This window comes from Artibeus jamaicensis, unplaced genomic scaffold (genome assembly GCF_021234435.1).
Source record: "Artibeus jamaicensis isolate MK-2021 breed Jamaican fruit bat unplaced genomic scaffold, CSHL_Jam_final scaffold_614, whole genome shotgun sequence".
NCBI lineage: Eukaryota > Metazoa > Chordata > Mammalia > Chiroptera > Phyllostomidae > Artibeus > Artibeus jamaicensis.
The window spans coordinates 8317046-8335034 of record NW_026522050.1 but is presented as its reverse complement, the minus strand read 5'-3'; the positions used below and the strand labels follow the sequence as shown (position 1 = coordinate 8335034).

The 17989-nt window shown below is 37.1% G+C and overlaps 1 pseudogene; it reads left to right on the top strand.

The window, feature by feature from the left end:
- Window positions 1-16087: 16087 nt before the first annotated feature.
- Window positions 16088-17016, top strand: LOC128626500 (olfactory receptor 140-like; annotated as a pseudogene).
- Window positions 17017-17989: the final 973 nt, after the last annotated feature.

Sequence of the window (17989 nt, the reverse complement as noted above, 5' to 3'; positions counted from 1 at the left end):
AAAACCTCTCAAAATTAATTCTGTGTGTGGTGAGGGAGGGAGGAGAGTGATATTTGGACAAGACAGCACTGTCAGTGAGTCAGTGGCTCTTTGGGGTCTTCCCACTGCTCCTCACTAAGGAGAGGAAGAGACAGTAGGGAGTTTGGCAGCAGAAATAAGTGGTCAGGAAAGAAGGAAGGACAGAGAACAATGCATGATGAAGAGAGAGAAAGGAAGAAAGTGGAAATCTTGTCCAATTGGGAGAGAAGGAGCTTTATCTTTCTTATTTCTTGAGCATTACTCTTGGGTGTATGAACATTTACAGGCAAATAATTTCCTTGGCTCTTATGTTATTTGGGTATCATGAAAGAAGGCTTGTTTTTGCTGTTTGATTCTATAGTATCTCAAAAGTCAAAATTCAGATTTTTGGAGAAGAATCTAGTATGAAAAGTGAGGCCTAGCACTTGTCAAATTTGGTCTTTTAGTTTCACAGGAGAATATTTTTAAATGTGTTTTTTCATATGGAAGACAACCTAATCCATGTGTATAATTCACAGCCCCCACCAACTCCACTTCAAGTTCATAATCTCATTATCGAGTACTGTCATACCATTTCAGTACCCAGGTTTATAATTATCATCAAATTGGCACCAGAAAGTATTACTCCTAGTCATATGGACTAATGAGAAAAGAACACAACAAACTCATAAGTATGTGAAGCATTTCCATCAACTGAAGACAAAATGTTATGTTGCACCACACATTCCCTAAGTTCTGGTTCAGGAAGGTGGTGGCAGAATAAATACTTTAGTCCCAAGTGGGGCATTTGTCAGAGCTCTCAATACCATATTTGAAAGCAGCTATTTAGTTTCATACTTCTTTCAAATGGGAAATTTCTCTAATTTCTTACAGTTTCATTTGGAGAGCGTTTGAATAAGGCCTTACGAAGATTGTACTTAAGTGTAATTGATTCTCAAGTAACCAAGACACTCAAAATAATACATCAGGGAGGTGGGGAACAAGGGGCGGGGGAGGCTGGGATGAGAGAAATAGACAAAAAACTCTACTTGAAAAAAAACTAAAATTAAAAAAAAGAAAAGGGTAATAAAAATACATCAATTAATATCTCTTGGTATTTCTTCAAATTTATTGTAGTGTGAAAAAATGTTTATTTGTGACTAAATGAGAACTAAGAAAGCTTCATGAATTTCCTTCTCATTATTAAATAATAGAGAGCCCAGATCTTCTTATATTTTAAATAAGGGCTTGATTAGAAAAGGTGAGAGAAGCATAATGGAATAAAGAGACTGAAATCACAGAATAAAGCACAGCTTTGTTAAAAACCTAAACAACGCATTAATATATTCTGAAGAAGAGAAAATCTACAAAATCCTCTAGGTAGAGGTGAAACTCATATCTGTGAGTAGTTTGTTATTTTACTCAAGCAACACCTTGCAGAAAGATTGAATAAAGCCTAAAATAATAAAAGGGTTGGAGAGCTACGGAAACGACCCTGAACCGGGATGCCCAACCTACTCAGGGATGAGATGGTGTACTTAATTTGGAAATCGTGAAAGAATAGAATGAATGGGAGGAAGGATAGCAAAAAATACTGAAAGAAATATTGGCCAATTTCCCCCAAGTTAAGTAATTAATGAGTTAATTAATTAAAAATTCTATTGATTTATTCTTAGAGGGTATGGGAGGAAGAAAAAGATGGATAGCAACATCAATGTGCGGTTGCTTCTCCTATGGTCTTGACTGGGGACCCAGCCTGCAACCCAGGCATGTGCCCTGACTGGGAATCAAAAGAGTGACTCTTTGGTTTGCAGCCCACACTCAGTCCGCTGAGCTACACCAGCCAGGGAAAGTTTCCCCAAGTTTAATAAAAGCTAGAAATGCACAAAACTAAGAATTTAACAAGTCCCAAACATAAAATTCATGGAGGAAATTACAATAAAAGGTAGCATAATAAATTGGTCAAAAGCAGCAGAAAATTGTTAAAAGGAGCTAAAGAGAAGAAGCACTGTGCACAGAGAAACAAAGAAAAAATTACAGCAGAATTCTCACTAGAAACAATGTAAACTAGGAGAGAGTAGAGTGACATCTTTAAGACACTTGAGTTTACATCCATACAGCTGGTTGGTTTTGTCACTTTTCACAACTGGGATGGAAGCAGAAGTGTGAAAATAACTGATAAAAAGCATTTGCTTCTGTTCCAAGAACCATAGACCCCGAGGTTACAGTTTGCCAATGCCAATTCCAAAATGACAAAGAGCAAATTCATGATGACTTGAAATCTAGCCAAAGTCCATTCCAGTCTGAGAGCACATTTCATTACGGATTCCTAGATGTCATCAGGGGGTACTTTAATCCCAGGTTTCCAGATCTTCTCTACAACCTGATTCCCAATATCACCCAGGATGAGTTAACTTTCCATATCCCACTGATATGACAATGACCTCCCTGCATACTCAGTGTGCTAGCACCTTTCTCTGATGTCACTCAGCAAGAATAGAAACCTTGGCAGTTGTTAGTTCTCCAGTCTTACCCCAGTCACTGGGAACACTAGATTATTTCTGCTCTAGCATGGTCTGCTGGGAAGTAATCCAAAAGAGAATTTAGATGGGAGAAATTGACAGAAAACTGTACTTGAAAGATAACTAAATATAAAAAAAGAGAATTTAGAAAATCTTTGTGGGTAACAGAAGTAGTACTTAGAGCATCCACCCTTTTCCGGGTGGTTCTAGGAAGAGCTTATTTTCCTTCTCTCCAAAGACTGTATATTCTTTAACTTGGTCTAGTATTCTGCAGTTAACTTTGTTTCTCTTCTCACCCTTCCTGCCTTATCCTGGATACTTTCTTCAGCATCTTATTGGAAGAATTCAGCAAAACCCCTTCAATGGCCATTATTTTCTACAACTGTCCAAACCAAACAAAAATGTAAAAATATTAAATTTCTAAAACATACTTTAAGGCAAATACCATGGTATATCACCTTGAAGTTGGACCTAATCAACAAAACAAAGAAGCAACAAAATATAACCAGAGACATTGAAATTAAGAAGAAGACAGTAAACAGAGGGGAGATGGGAGGATGATGGGGTGAAACGGGTGAAGGATTTTCAGGAACAATTATAGAGGACACACGGACAAAACCAAAGTGGGGGGGAAATCAGGGGAGAACGGTGGAGATGGCTTGGGTTAGGGGGAGAGGCTGGGAGAAAATGCAGACCATTGTACCTGAACAATGATAAAATATAATAATAAAATAAAAATAATAACAAATATAAAATAGGAATTATATGTGTATGCGCATTCATACCCACAATTACTATTACAGAACTGTGCAAGCCCTATTCATAGAATTAATTAGCTTGAAGCAAGCAAAAGAGATAGGATTCCATTTTTTATCAAAAATGTTTGTTAGGATAAAAAAAAATAAAGAAAAATTGGTTTAATTTTATTTTTCTTTGTAACCGTATTTGTGCTTGTTCATGACATCATTTCCTGTTATTTGCAGCTTAGCTGTGGTTGTTGTGTCTGAGTTCACATTTTGGAAAAGAAGTTAGTGTTCCCATTATAGATATTGCCTGTCCATCTGCTTCATGTATCATATGCAAAAGGAAATCAAAGTGAAAATAATAAAACAAATAAGGAGACATTCTCTCTAAGTCATGACTAAACTGTTCACTAATATTTGAGAGAAAATATTCACATATGAGCAATGAATCTGAATGCATGAATGATTTGTAAACAGAAACATTATGCTGATTGGATGTGACAGTAACCTATGCTGTCATAAACCTGATGGGCAGAAATGTCACAAGTGACCCTGAAATGGCAATGAGCTCTTCAGCCTTTCAAATGATGAAGTTTAGGCTGGTAAATAATCTGGGCTGATAAATCATTTGGGCTGAATATTAAGGCTGAAGCTGAACTTCAGGGAAGGTTTTTAAAAAAATGACTAGGTATTCATATTTGATAAACAGTTGTTCACACACTAAAATGGTGACCTTAAAAGCTATGTATATACACAAACAATGGTGGTGTGCTGGTGCTCTGAATGACAGGAAGGTGAGGAGAGGGATGCCAGGAAGGTATTTTGTGTAAAGGCAGAGAGTTTGCATGACCTCAATGGCAGGGAGAAAGGAAAGAGGGCTCAGACATAGTTCATGACAGGGCAAGGCACTGGACCCAGAGATGCCATTCAAGGTGGCTGATGTAGTATCTTCAGACAATTCACTATGTTGGGGGAATTGTGTCTGCAAGTAGGAGCCCTTTTCAGTAGCTCAATAGTAAGATTCATCACCAAAGCTTCTTGCCAAAACATCTTGGGTTGCTACAAGAAGATATCACTGGAGAGTTGATCAAAAAGTGCCTGTTAGTGTTGAAGTAGTTTTGGCACCAATCATTCTAAATAATTAAAGCATTGCATCAGCCTTGGAGACCATGAGTCCATGTTGGAAGGAGATAGTGGCCACAGTTGTCCATTTACATGAGGGAATCTAGTTTTCCTTCCCTGCTTTGTGAGCCAAAGGCAGGGCTGGAGCCCAGGCACCTGTAACTAAGGCTGCTCTAAACAATACATCACCATCATTGCCTCAATATAGCTTATGACCCTAAGGAGTAACACCTCAGAGAGACACTTGGCATATGTGTGTAAATGTCTATACATCAGCTAACAAGCGACAGTGAATTTTTTAAAAATCGAAGGCTTCTTTTTTAGAACATTTTTATGTTTAGCAGCAATGTTGAATAGAAGGTACAGAGAATTTCCATATACCTTGTGTAAGTATACAAAGCCTCATATACATATGCACATCCTCCTCCAATTATCAATTTCCTCTGCCAGAGAAGTACATTTGTTATACTTGTTGAATTGACATTGGCATATCATAGTCACCTAAGTCCATAGTTTATCTTAGGGTTCTATCTTGGTTTTGTGCATTCTGTGAGTTTGAACAAATGTATAATGACAGAAACCCATCATTATTATATTCTGCAAAGTAGTTTCACTGCCCTAATAATCCTCTGTGCTCAGTTATTTCTCTATTCACCGTATCCTGCCAATCTTCACATGAATTATTAAATTGCAATACAAGATTAAGGTAAATTTATCTTTAATTAGGCCACATTTTTGAGCTCTTCACTTTTAAGGAATTTCTTGTAGGCTAAAGGACATGCAGACTCAAGATTCTGGAGGTTCAATTTTCAAAGATAGACCACACGTTAGGACACAAAATGAGCCTCAACAAATTCAAGAAAATTGAAATCATACCAAGCATTTTCTCTGACCACAAAGGAATGAAATTGGAAACCAACCCCAAAGAAAAAAACCCCAAACACCCCAAATCATGGAGACTGAATGGTATGCTATTAAACAACCAATGGGTCAAGAATGAAATTAGGGAAGAAATAAAAAAGTTCCTGGAAAGAAATGAAAACAAACTCACAACAACGCAAAACTTATGGGACACAGTGAAGGCAGTCCTGAGAGGGAAGTTCATAGCAATACAGGAGTACCTAAAGAAGACAGAAACATTTCAAACAAACAACCTAACCTTACGCCTGCAAGAACTCCAGGAACAACAACAAAGACAGCCCAGAGAAAGTAGAAGGAACCAAATAACCAACATCAGAAAAGAACTAAATGACATAGACACTAGAAGCACAATCCTAAGGATCAATGAATCCAGGAGTTGGTTCTTTGAAAAGATAAACAAAATAGACAAGCCATCAAATAGGCTCATCAAGAAAAGAAGAGAAAGGACTCAAACACAATCAGAAATGAAGGAGGAGAGATTACAACTGATACCACAGAAATAGAAAGGATTGTAAGAAATTACTATGAAGAACTGTATGCCAAGAAATTTGAGAAACTAGGGGAAATGGACACACTTCTAGAAAAATATAATCTCCCAAAACTCAATGAAAAAGAAGTAGAAAACCTGAACACACCAATAACAGCCAATGAAATTGAAGCAGTAATAAAAAAACTCCCATCACACAAAAGCCTGGACCAGATGGGTTCACAGGAGAATTCTACAAAGCATTTAAGGAAGATCTAATCCCTATTCTTCACAGACTATTCCAAAAAATCGAAAAGGATGGAAAACTCCCAAACTCTTTTTATTAAGCCAGCATCATCCTAATTCCAAAACCAGATAGAGACACAACAAGGAAAAAGAACTTCAAGCCAATATTGCTGATGAACATAGACTCTAAAATCCTCAACAAAATATTGGCAAGTCGCATCCAACAATATATCAATAAAATCATACACCATGACCAACTGGGATTCATCCAAGGGATGCAAGGATGATTTGATATTTCCAAATCAGTAAATGTAATACATCACATAAACAAAAGCAAAGACAAAAACCACATGGTCTTATTAATAGATGCAGAAAAAGCTTTTGATAAGGTACAACACCTATTTATGATAAAAAACTCAGGATGAGGGAATAGAGGGAGCATTCCTCAATATAATAAAGGCCATATATGAAAGACCTACAGCCAACATTATACTCAACAGACAAAAACTAAAAGCTTTTCCACTAAGATCAAAAACAAGACAAGGATGTCCACTCTCACCACTCCTATTCAATATAGTATTGGAAGTTATAGCCACAGTAATCAGGCAAAAAAAGGAAACAAAAGCATCCAAATAGGAAAGGAGGAAACAAAATTGTCACTGTTTGCAAATGACATGATAGTGTACATGGAAAATCCTATAGACTCTACCCCAAAACTGCTCAAACTAATTAATGAATTTGGCAAACAGCTCGTTACAAAGTCAATATCCAGAAAAAGAAGGCATTTTTTTATACCAACAATGAATCAGAAGAAGCAGAAATCAAGGAAAAAATACCATTTGATATAGCAAAAAGAAAAATAAAATATCTGGGAATAAACCTAACTAAGGAGGTAAAAAACCTGTATGCAGAAAAACACAACACTGAAGAAAGAAATCAAGGAAGACACAAACAAATGGAAACATATACCATGCTCATGGATTGGAAGAATTAACATAAGCAAAATGTCCATACTACCCGGGGCAATTTACAGATTCAATGAAATACCTATGAAAGTACCAATGCCATATTTCACAGACATAGAAGAAACACTTTGAAAATTTATATGGAACCATAAACAAGCCCGAATAGCAGCTGCTATTTTGAGAAAGAAGAACAAAGTAGGAGGGGTCACAATACGTGATATCAAACTTTATGACAAGGCCACTGTAATCAAAACGGCCTGGTACTGGCATAAAAACAGGCACATAGATCAATAGAACAGAACAGAGAGCCCAGAAATCAACCCAACCCTCTACAGTTAATTAATATTCGACAAAGGGGGCAATAACATAAAATGGAATAAAGTTAGCCTCTTCAACAAATGGTGTTGGGAGAACTGGACAGCTACATGCCAAAAAATGAAACTTGAGCACAGACTTACACCATACACTAAAATAAATTCAAGGTGGATAAAAGACTTAAATATAAGCCGTGACACCATTAAAGTCCTAGAGGAGAACATCGGCAAGAAAATCTCAAATATTTCATGCAGCAACATTTTAACCAATATGTCCCCCAGAGTAAGGAATATAAAGAAAAGAATAAACAAATGGGATCTCATCAAAATAAAAAGCTTCTGGGTGGCTAAAGAAAACAGTATTAAATTAAAGAGACAACCAACTGTATGGGAAAACATATCTGCCAACGTTACCTCAGACAAAGGTTTAATCTCTAAAATATACAAAGAACTTACATGACTCCACTCTAACAAGACAACCAACCCAATTAAAAAATGGGAAAAGGACTTGAACAGTCACTTCTCCAAGGAGGACATACAGAACATTCAGAGACACATGAAGAGATGCTCAATATCGCTAGGTATCAGAGAGATGCAAATTAAAACCACAATGAGATACCACTTTACACCAGTCAGGATGGCTATCATAAACAAAGCAACAAACAACAAATGTTGGAGGGGTTGTGGGGAAAAGGGGTCCTTAGTTCACTGTTGGTGGGAGTGCAGACTGGTACAACCATTATGGATAACAGTATGGAATTTTCTCAGAAAAATAAAAGTCGACCTGCCTTTTGACCCAGCAATTCCACTGCTGGGATTATATCCTAAGAATCCTAAAACATCAATATCAAAGAACCTATGCACCACAATGTTCATAGCAGCACAATTTACAATAGCCAAGATTTGGAAGCAACCTAGGTGCCCATCAGTAAATGAATGGATCCAAAAATTGTGGTACATATACACAATGGATTTCTATGCAGCAGAGAGAAAGAAGGAGCTACTACCATTTGCAACAACATGGATGGAACTGGAAAGCATTATGCTGAGTGAAATAAGCCAGGGGTTGAAAGACAAATACCATATGATCTCACCTTTTTTTTTTTTTTTTAATTTTTTTTTTTAATTTAGTTACTTTTCAAGTACATTTTTTTCCCTTCCCCCCCGGTCTCCCCCCTCCCTCCCATTCCCCCCCATCCCCAGTCCTCAACTCTGTGTCTTTCATACTTGTTCCTCAAAATCCCTCCCCCTTTTTCCCCCTTAAGTTCCCTTCCCTCCCCCTCTGGTCGCTGCCCACTTGTTCTCTATTTCAGCGTCTTTGTTTTTATTCTGTTTGCTTGTTTGTTTTATTCTTTAGCTTCCTGTCAAAGGTGAGATCATATGGTATTTGTCCTTCAATGCCTGGCCTATTTCACTCAGCATAATGCTTTCCAGTTCCATCCATGTTGTTGCAAAAGGTAGTAGCTCCTTCTTTCTCTCTGCTGCATAAAATTCCATGATCTCACCTTTAACAGGAAGCTAAACAACAAAACAAACAAATAAGCAGAAAAAAAAAACAAACAAAAACCAAAGACACTGAAATAGAGAACAAGGGATAGTGACCAGAAGGGAGAAGGAAGGGAAGTTAAGGGGAAAATGGGGGAGGGATTTGGAGGAACAAATAGGAAGGACACAGGGACGAGAACTAAGGGGGGTGGAAATGGGAGGGACGTGGGGAGCAAGGGGCGGGGGAGGCTGGGATGGGAAAAAAATAGACAAAAAACTGTACTTGAAAAATAACTAAATAAAATAAAAAAAATACTGTCCCAAATCAGTAATAAAAAATAGCTATCATAATTCTAAACAAATAAATCAGATACTGCTACAGCTTAAAATTGTATTAGAAAGCTATGCCGTATTGCTGTAATTTTAGAAATGATGAAAAATAATTCAGTTTTTTTACATCAAAAGGGATATATATGATCCTGAAAAACCTGGAACAATATTCAAGGAATGAACAGTTACGTTTGGGCTGTGAAGCTGGAAAATTCTGACTTTTTGAAGAGTACTTTTTTTCATTCTGTAATCTATGTAAACTTTGATGGAGATTTTATTAATAAATATATTCTTCCTATAATAAAAGTATTTCTAATAAATAATTAAAAAGTAGAAGGCTCTTTGACAATAGTTAATAATTATGAAAATATTCTTATTTTATATTCTTTAATCCCCTGGACATTTTTGATGATGCTTTAGTCACTAATGGAAGTTTTTAATGATGAAGCCATTTGTACTATATAAGAAATTACCTTTTGACATATGTCATGTTCTGAAAAGCCCTGTGTCTTTCTCTCTTTGATTAGTAACTAAGGACAAATGTATTTGCTGAGAATCAAACCACTTAATATACCTGGAGTATTTAAATTGTATTCTCTCTGAATGTAGGCTAATATGCTCATTTTCCACTTTGTAAAGCTCTTTTAACTTTCTTCTTTTTATTGTTGTTCAAATACACTTGTGGCTATTATCTCCCCTGCTAACCACCCCCCGCAACTGCATCCATTCCCACCTTCTACCTCTGGTTCCACCAAACCATGGAATTATTTTTGTTTTTTAAAACATTTTATTTAATTATTGTTCAAATACAGTTTTCTGTTTTTTACTCCCACCTCAGCCCATCCCCACAGTGCTCCCCACCTCCCTCCATTTCCATCCCCCTTAATTGTTTTCCATGGGTCCTTTATACTACAAGTTCCTGTAAATCCTTCCACTTTTTTCCCCTGAAATTCCCTCCCCTCTCCACTCTGGTGGCTGTCCCCTTGTTCTCTATTTCAGTGTCTTTGTTTTCATCTTACTTGCTTGTTTGTTTTGTTGTTTAGCTTCTTGTTAAAGGTGAGATCATATGGTATTTGTCTTTCAACACCTGGCCTATTTCACTCATCATAATGCTTTCCAGTTCCATCCATGCTGTTGCAAAGGGTAGGAGCTCCTTCTTTCTTTCTGCTGCATAGAATTCCATTATGTAAATGTACCATAGTTTTTGGATCCATTCATTTACTAATGGGCACCTAGGTTGCTTCCAGTTCTTGGCTATTGTAAATTGTGCTGCTATGAACATTGGGGTGCATAGGTTCCTTTGGATTGGTGTTTTAGGGTTCTTAGGATATACTCCTAACAGTGGAATTGCTGGGTCAAAATGCATATTCATTTTTAGTTTTCTGAGAAAATTCCATACAGTTTTCCATAGTGGTTGTACTAGTTTGCAATCCCACGGACAGTGATCTAGGGGAAGGGCGGGGATTTCAGGAGAAAAGGGGAAGGATTCCCAGGAACAAATATAAAGGCCACATGGACAGAAACTAACAGGAGTGGAAATGGGAGGAAGGTGGGGAGCACTGGGGGTGGGGTGGGCTGGGATGGGAATAAAAGACAGAAAACTGTACTTGAACAATAATTAAATAAATTTTAAAAAATAAATAAAATAAATAAAATTCTAAAAAACTTTAAAAAATAAATAAAATAGAAAATTTTAAGGGTCAAAAAATAAAGAAAGGTGGATGTTAAAGAAATATCTTGGCTACTGTGGTAAGGTTTTACACGGGAGGTAATGTGGGGCCAAGGTTAAAAGCAAGACTTGAGGCCAGACAGACTTGATTGTATCTACACGTCTGGTCCTCACTAACTCAATGTCCTTGCTCCTCATTAACTCTAAGTGTCCTCAATACAAGGTCCAACCTTTCCATGCTTCAAGCTTTCTATTCATAAAATAAAAGGGAACTTTCAAACAAATGTAAATTTCAACCCTATATAATTTTAGAAAATATTGAATGATATAATTTACATGAAACGCTTTGCACAGTGCCCTAGCTTACATGAAGTAGTCAACATTAATTTTTGATTATTACTTGTACTAATAATGATGAACCTCTACACAGAGCTTTATAATTTATCAAATTAGTCACATCTTTTAACAAGAAAATAGGCTTAATTTCTTTACTCTTTAATCTTCTCAGAGATTGTCATTTTTCTGAGAGCACAAAAATGAAAACTGAGATAAAAATGGTATTAGAACATTCAGAAGGGTATTAAAATTGTTGTAAATACTAATATCTTTTTAAAAGTTAGAATAATGTATGAGAATCAAAAAATTAAAAAGTACAGAAAAGTAAAAAGAGAAACATATGTTGTTTCAGCATTACAATAAATCTATAAAGTTATACTCTTTTGCTCTATTTACTATTTGTATTTTTTCATGGGTAGTTTTACACAACTGTGCCTATATTTTTCTAAAACACATAACATTGTGGCCTCTCTCCATGCTTTGAGTGCATGTCTTTGACACTGTTGAATTTTTTTCTCTCTTTTTTTAGAATGTTGGCTGTACATATAGTAGGCAGGGGGTCTTTGAGAGCAGGCCCGTGTTTCTGCATCCTGCCTTATAGAGAAGCCATTCCACTCCAATCAGGGCCTTCAGAAATGGTTATTGAATTAGCATGGGAACCAATGAAGTTTTGGACAGTAAAGCAAGTGAATCAATGGGCGAATGAATAAATAAAGCATTCTGAGAAATAAGGAAGTGCTTTTCACAAAAGAAACAATTGGATTTTACCTGGTTGTGATAATACTGCAACTATATCTTATCATAACTTCTCTATTAATTCTCCAAAATGTTTATAAGATAATCATTGCAAGGGCAAGCAGACACCACAGCAGTGATGTTGGCAAGAGAGAAAACTTTGAATTTTTAGAAAAACTACATTGCCTTATTTAATCTCTGGTGATACAGCCTGTTAAGATATCCTTATTTTTCAGCCTAGGGGATGGAAGAGGCAGCTGCTTAGAGTTTTGTAGTACAGCCACTCTAGTGTCTGTCCTATTACCTGCATCCTTCTTGGGCACAGACTACAATCTTTACATTCCCTGGCCCTTTTGATAGCTTTGCCTTGTCTAGAGGCTACTCAGGTTATTCTCACCAGCCTTCCTCAGAAGGGACTGAAGCAGTATGTTCTAAGACCATCAAAGAAGAAATATTATCTGCTTCTCAGGTATATACTGTTAAGGATTAAAGGATGATTCTAGGGAAAAATCTAGCAACATGAGAAGAATTTGGTGAGCAATGGATAAGTAGATATCTTTTTTTCTTTTTGGTGGGAGAGGGATGTGGTGAGCAATAAAATGGAAATAATGCACTCAAAGGGAAACATATCAGTGAATGACAACACTTGTACGTAAATCTATTTCTTTATCTCACAATATTGTATTTAACATTTATGTTAAAACTGTCAGCCTGTGCAACAAACACTGTCTCTATTTGCTTAATGCCAAAACTAGTCATACTGACTTGTGTGGAATGTGTTGTGTGTGTGAGTATTAAATAACTTGCAAATAGTCACTTTGGTAAGTAAAAAACAAATTTGTGCTTCATGGTTAAATGAAAGCATATTCTCATTCTTTTAAAGAATTCATTGATTGGGGTGGCATAGGTACAGCCTCATAGAAATAACACAATTTTAACAGTCATGGTCAAATGTCATCCATTTCACAGTCAGTGATGATAATCTGCACTTAACACCTGTTTTGTATCTACTTTGTGCCATTTACTGAGCTAGTAGTGGCTTCACTCTCACAGCCATTTTTGGGAGTAAACTTATCTTCATTTTACAGCAAATAGTCAAGGTTTCAGAGGTTCAACCCATTTGAGGGAATTACCTTTGCTGTTTAAGCCATTGTAAGGCAAGGGTCACAGCCTACTGACTTACATCAAACAGCTTCCTTTACTCTTAGTTATTTCATCTGTTGAATAAGGATAATAGTATCTGACTCAATGTTGATATAAAGATTAAGTGTGTCTGGCACTTGATAGGCACTCAAACAAATGTTGGCTTCTAGACTGGAAATTGTCTCAGTGAAGATAACTCTGTCTTCAGGTGATGTGGTCCAGACACGTTGGAGCAATTCAAGTCCACCTGAAAATTCAGTTGAATCTACCTTCATAATACATTAACAATGTTTAAAAATTGTGATCACCATGAGTGGTGGATTGATTAAAAAACTGAACTATGATAATGAAAAATTTAACAGTCATATGGTTAGTTACCCATGTGACTGTTTGACTTACACAACACCAAATATACAAAATCCATATTAGGTTCATTTGTTACCAAACATTCAATTTCATAAATGGCCAACTCTTTTCCCTTTTGCCATGAAGTTTTATTTTCATGTGGACTTCAGGAGGGAATTAAACATTAAAGATGAATGCCATGAAAGTTCTCAAAGTTCAGTTAAGTTATATGACATAATTGGCTTGTTGGCAAGATCTGCTAATGATGGTGGAATACCCCTGAGGTCTAATTAGCCACAGCTAAGGAAGGTCATGGAATTTGCCTACAAAGGATATGCAGTAGCACTCCTGTAAGGCCTGGGAGAAGGGCCTCATCCAGAGGTGCCATTTATGGGCCATCCAAGACACAGTGGCTGAGCTAGTTGTCATTTTTAAACTTGCATCTTTTTTCCTTTTTGGTGAACTAACAAGCTTCCTGAAGCCCTCATCATGGAGCTATGTCAGACAAGTTCATAGGTGAGATTCCCAACCCCCCCCAAAACTAAATCACATAATCATAGAATCCCAAGTTTAAATACACAGAAATCACATAATCAGCCCTGCCCCTACCAATATTAAATCTTTTTTCAGTATGTCAAGCATCAGGGAAGATATAACCAATTTAATATGTTAAATGTGGAAGTAAAAATATTTTGCGTTCTTTTTACTGATATTTAAACTAGAATCACATTATATATTTAAAATTTTCTCCATTGAATATTACAACCTAAGAATTTTCCTATGATATTATGCAATTTTAAAAATCACCTCTATTAAAACCTGCTCATTATTCAAAGAGGTGTACAATATTTTACCTATTCCTGACTTAGTGTAGGACATTCCATGTTGTTTGTGATTTTCCACAGCTCTTAATAATTCTGTTGAACATATTTGTATGTAATGATTTTTGTCTTTAAAAAATTTATCTTTAGAGTTTACTCCTACAAAGAATACTGCAGAGTTAAAGAAAAATGACAAGGTAACTTTTATTTTTTCATAGCTCTTTTATTTTTCATAGCTATTTCTGAACCGTTTTTATCATATCTCATTTTCAGTAGAGGCAGTATGCTTTTCTCTGCTTTGTTGGGGGAGTTCACCTCAGAATAAATAAGGGAAGTCAATGAAGCTGCTGCACTTTGTTTTCACATATGTATAATATTTTCATTCTGGGCAATTAAAAGTATAGCTCTTATCCATGTACTTTTAAAAGGAAAGTAAATATTTTTTCAGAATGTATTTATCTTCTCCTCCCTCTTTCTTTTGGAAAAGTCATGTCCCCATATTTCCTCATTCGATTAGTGATGGCACATCTCCCTACAACCAGGCATGATGGAAGAAGGATGTGCTGGGAGAGTGGGAGAAGAAGGCATGAGAGTGCCTATAGCAGAAACCTGCAGGAGTGGGGAGAATCCTTCCTACCATGGATGGATGAGCTGCTGTTCTTGGGTAATAGAATGTTGGAAAGGGGTTACAAAAGGCATTTAACTAGGACACTTTTTATGACTTTTTATGACTATATGTTGATATATGCATGGTAATTGTCCAATAAATATTTATTGAATGAGTGAATGTGTATTAGGTACTTAAAGTAAGTACTCAATATATGTGATTGTATTTATACGTATGATACTTTGTCTTATCTAGCAGACAAGTTGTGTTCTCTACATTAAGTCTATATGTTTTTAAAACTGTGAAAATAAGGGCTTCTTTTGCTTGATAGGTCCTCATGTATTGAGCACCTACCCACCTAAGGGTTGTTTTTTATCCAAGTCTATGGAAGCTGTAAATTTGCTGAATGTGACTATGTTAAAATTGTGTTAGGAACAGTTTTAAACAAGCAAAATACACTATTTTAAGTTTCTAAACAATGACCTATTAAACTAGAATTCATCTTTCTTTCAAAAGCTTATTTATGTTTCTGATAAAGTAGAGAGCAATGATAAACATAGTAGGGGATGAAAACACTTGAATTCCTAGTTTTATGGGCTGGGGGAGCAGGCCTGTTCTTACACAGGCAGATGAGAGAAGGTGGCAATTTCCCAACCATTTATTCATTACCCAGTAGGTGCCAGATGCTGCAGATATCATGCCAGGCACTATGCTAGGGCCAGTGACAAAATATCCATGAACAGCATATGTGCGACAGAAGATACCAAGGAGGGTGTATCTTCCAACCACTTCCATGTGCCTGCTTATAATAGATACTTATTTACCATGTCTTCCTCCTCACAGTTAGAACTATGGGTTCAAATGTAAATTCTAGAAGAAGGAATAACTCTTGTGTGTAGCAATTCACAGCTTACAAAATGCATCTGAGATTTTCAATTTGTACAGATACAGGGGAAGGCTGGGAAGCATGGGGCACTGAACTGACTTTGCAAAGTCCCATGGAGTTGGAACCAGAAAGAGAACCCGGATCTTCCGTGTGTAGCCCAATTTTTTTCCAGTAAGTTACACATCAAATGTTGCCCTATAGATATTTTTTTGGTGACAGGTACTAGGTGTCTGAGGAGATGGGAAACATTATGGAGGAAGTGAGAAAGAGTTGAAACCATTAGTCGGGTGAGGGGTGCCAAGGACATGCTCCACAGTTACAGTGACTATCCTATTTCTGTACTGGGAAATTCAGACAACAAACCTGCATGATTAACAGGTATCATTCTTTATCTCTTTACAGGTAATTTAGGCCCCCCAAAGTGTTCTTCTTACATGGATCACCTCACACATCCCAACAATGTGACTGAGTTTATTCTCTTGGGACTTACACAGAGTCCACAATTGCAGAAAATATTCTTCATTGTGCTTTGTTCATTTTCCTATTTACTGTTCTGGCCAATCTGCTCATTGCCATTACCATTTCCCTCAGCCCAGCATTTTCAGCTCCCATGTACTTCTTTCACTTGCTTGTCTTTCATAGATGTTTTCTATACCTCTATCACCACCCCCAAAATGCTCATTGACCTCTTGTACCACAGGAGAACCATCTCTTTGGCCAGCTGCCTGACTCAGCTGTTTGTGGAGCACTTCCTGGGGGACTCAGAGATCATCCTCCTCATTTTCATGGCCTCTGACTGTTATGTGGCCTTCTGCAAACCCCTTCATCACTATGTGACCATCATGAGGCAGGGGCTCTGCCTCCACCTGGTGGTGGTGGTCTGGATTGGGGGGAGTACTGCATGCCACTGTACAGATTCTTCTCATGGTCAACTTGCCCTTCTGTGGTCCCAATGTCATTGACCACTTCATTTGTGATCTCTTCCCACTGCTGAAATTTGCCTGCAGAGACACCTATTGGCTCAGAATGATAGTGGCAGCCAATAGTGGGGCCATGTGCTTGCTTATATTTTCCATACTGCTCACCTCCTACATAGTCATCCTGAGCTCCCTGAAATCCCATGGCTCTGAAGGACAGTGCAAAGCCCTCTCTACATGTGGCTTCAGCTTTATCCTAGTTGTACTCTTTTTTTGTGCCTTGCATATTCACTTACATGTGTCCTGTGGTCACCTTCCCTGTGGACAAGTTGGTGACTGTGTTCTTTGCAATCCTAACTCCCATGTTTAATCCTGTCATTTACACAGTGAGAAACACAGAAGTGAAAAATGCCATTAAAAGTTTGTTGAAGAAGAGAGTAGCTTAGTCTGTTCAAATGTCAAGAACATAATGACGTATATAAACAGAGAGAATTATGTGTACTGCACACTGTGAAGGGAAACTGACAGATTTTGCAGATCATTGGTAGGGGAAAAACGAGGTCCAGAAAGTAATGCTTATTGATCAGTTACTAATGGCATGGCCTTTTGCTAGGTGCTTTTGATAACTCTTGTTAAACTTTGTTTTTATTGTTTACAGTATTATAATTGGCCCCATTTTTTCCCCTTTGCCCACCCACACCTATCCCTCACCCTCCTTTTCTCAGACCATCACCACTGAAAGAATATATGCACCCTGTAGTCATAGCAGCCATATTTACAATAGCCAATATCTGAAAACAGCCCAAGTGCACATCAATAGATGAGTGGATTGGAAAGCTGTGGTACATTTACACAATGGAATACTACTTACCATAAAAAGAAGGAACTCTATCTTTTTCAACATCATGGATAGTCCTAGAGATTATTGTGCTCTTATGCTTTCGATAACTTTTAATGTACTTTTCCAAAGCCATAATGTTCATGTGCATAGATCTAGGGAATGTTGTGGAAAACTCAGTGATAAATCCCTAGTGTGATGATTCTAGCAGGGGTGTCCAACATTTTGGTGTCTCTGGGCTACACAGGCAAGAAGAGTTGTCTTGGGCCACACATTAAATACATTGCAACACATAATCACAAAAGACCTCATAATGTTTTAGGTAAATTTATGATTTTGTGTTGGGCTGCATTCACACCTATCCTGAGCCTTGTGGTCCACAGTTTGGATACCCCTGTTAGAGTAAGTTTTTCTCCAGAGTCTCATTGCTATGTTTTGAAATTCTTCATACCTGTTACATGGATGAAATTGGCTTTTCCATAGGACTTGGATATTAGGATTCTTTTATTTTTTGCTTAGCTTGTGGTAAAGCAAAAAAAAAAAAAAAAGAGGATAGAAATTCGTAGAATATATGGGGAAAG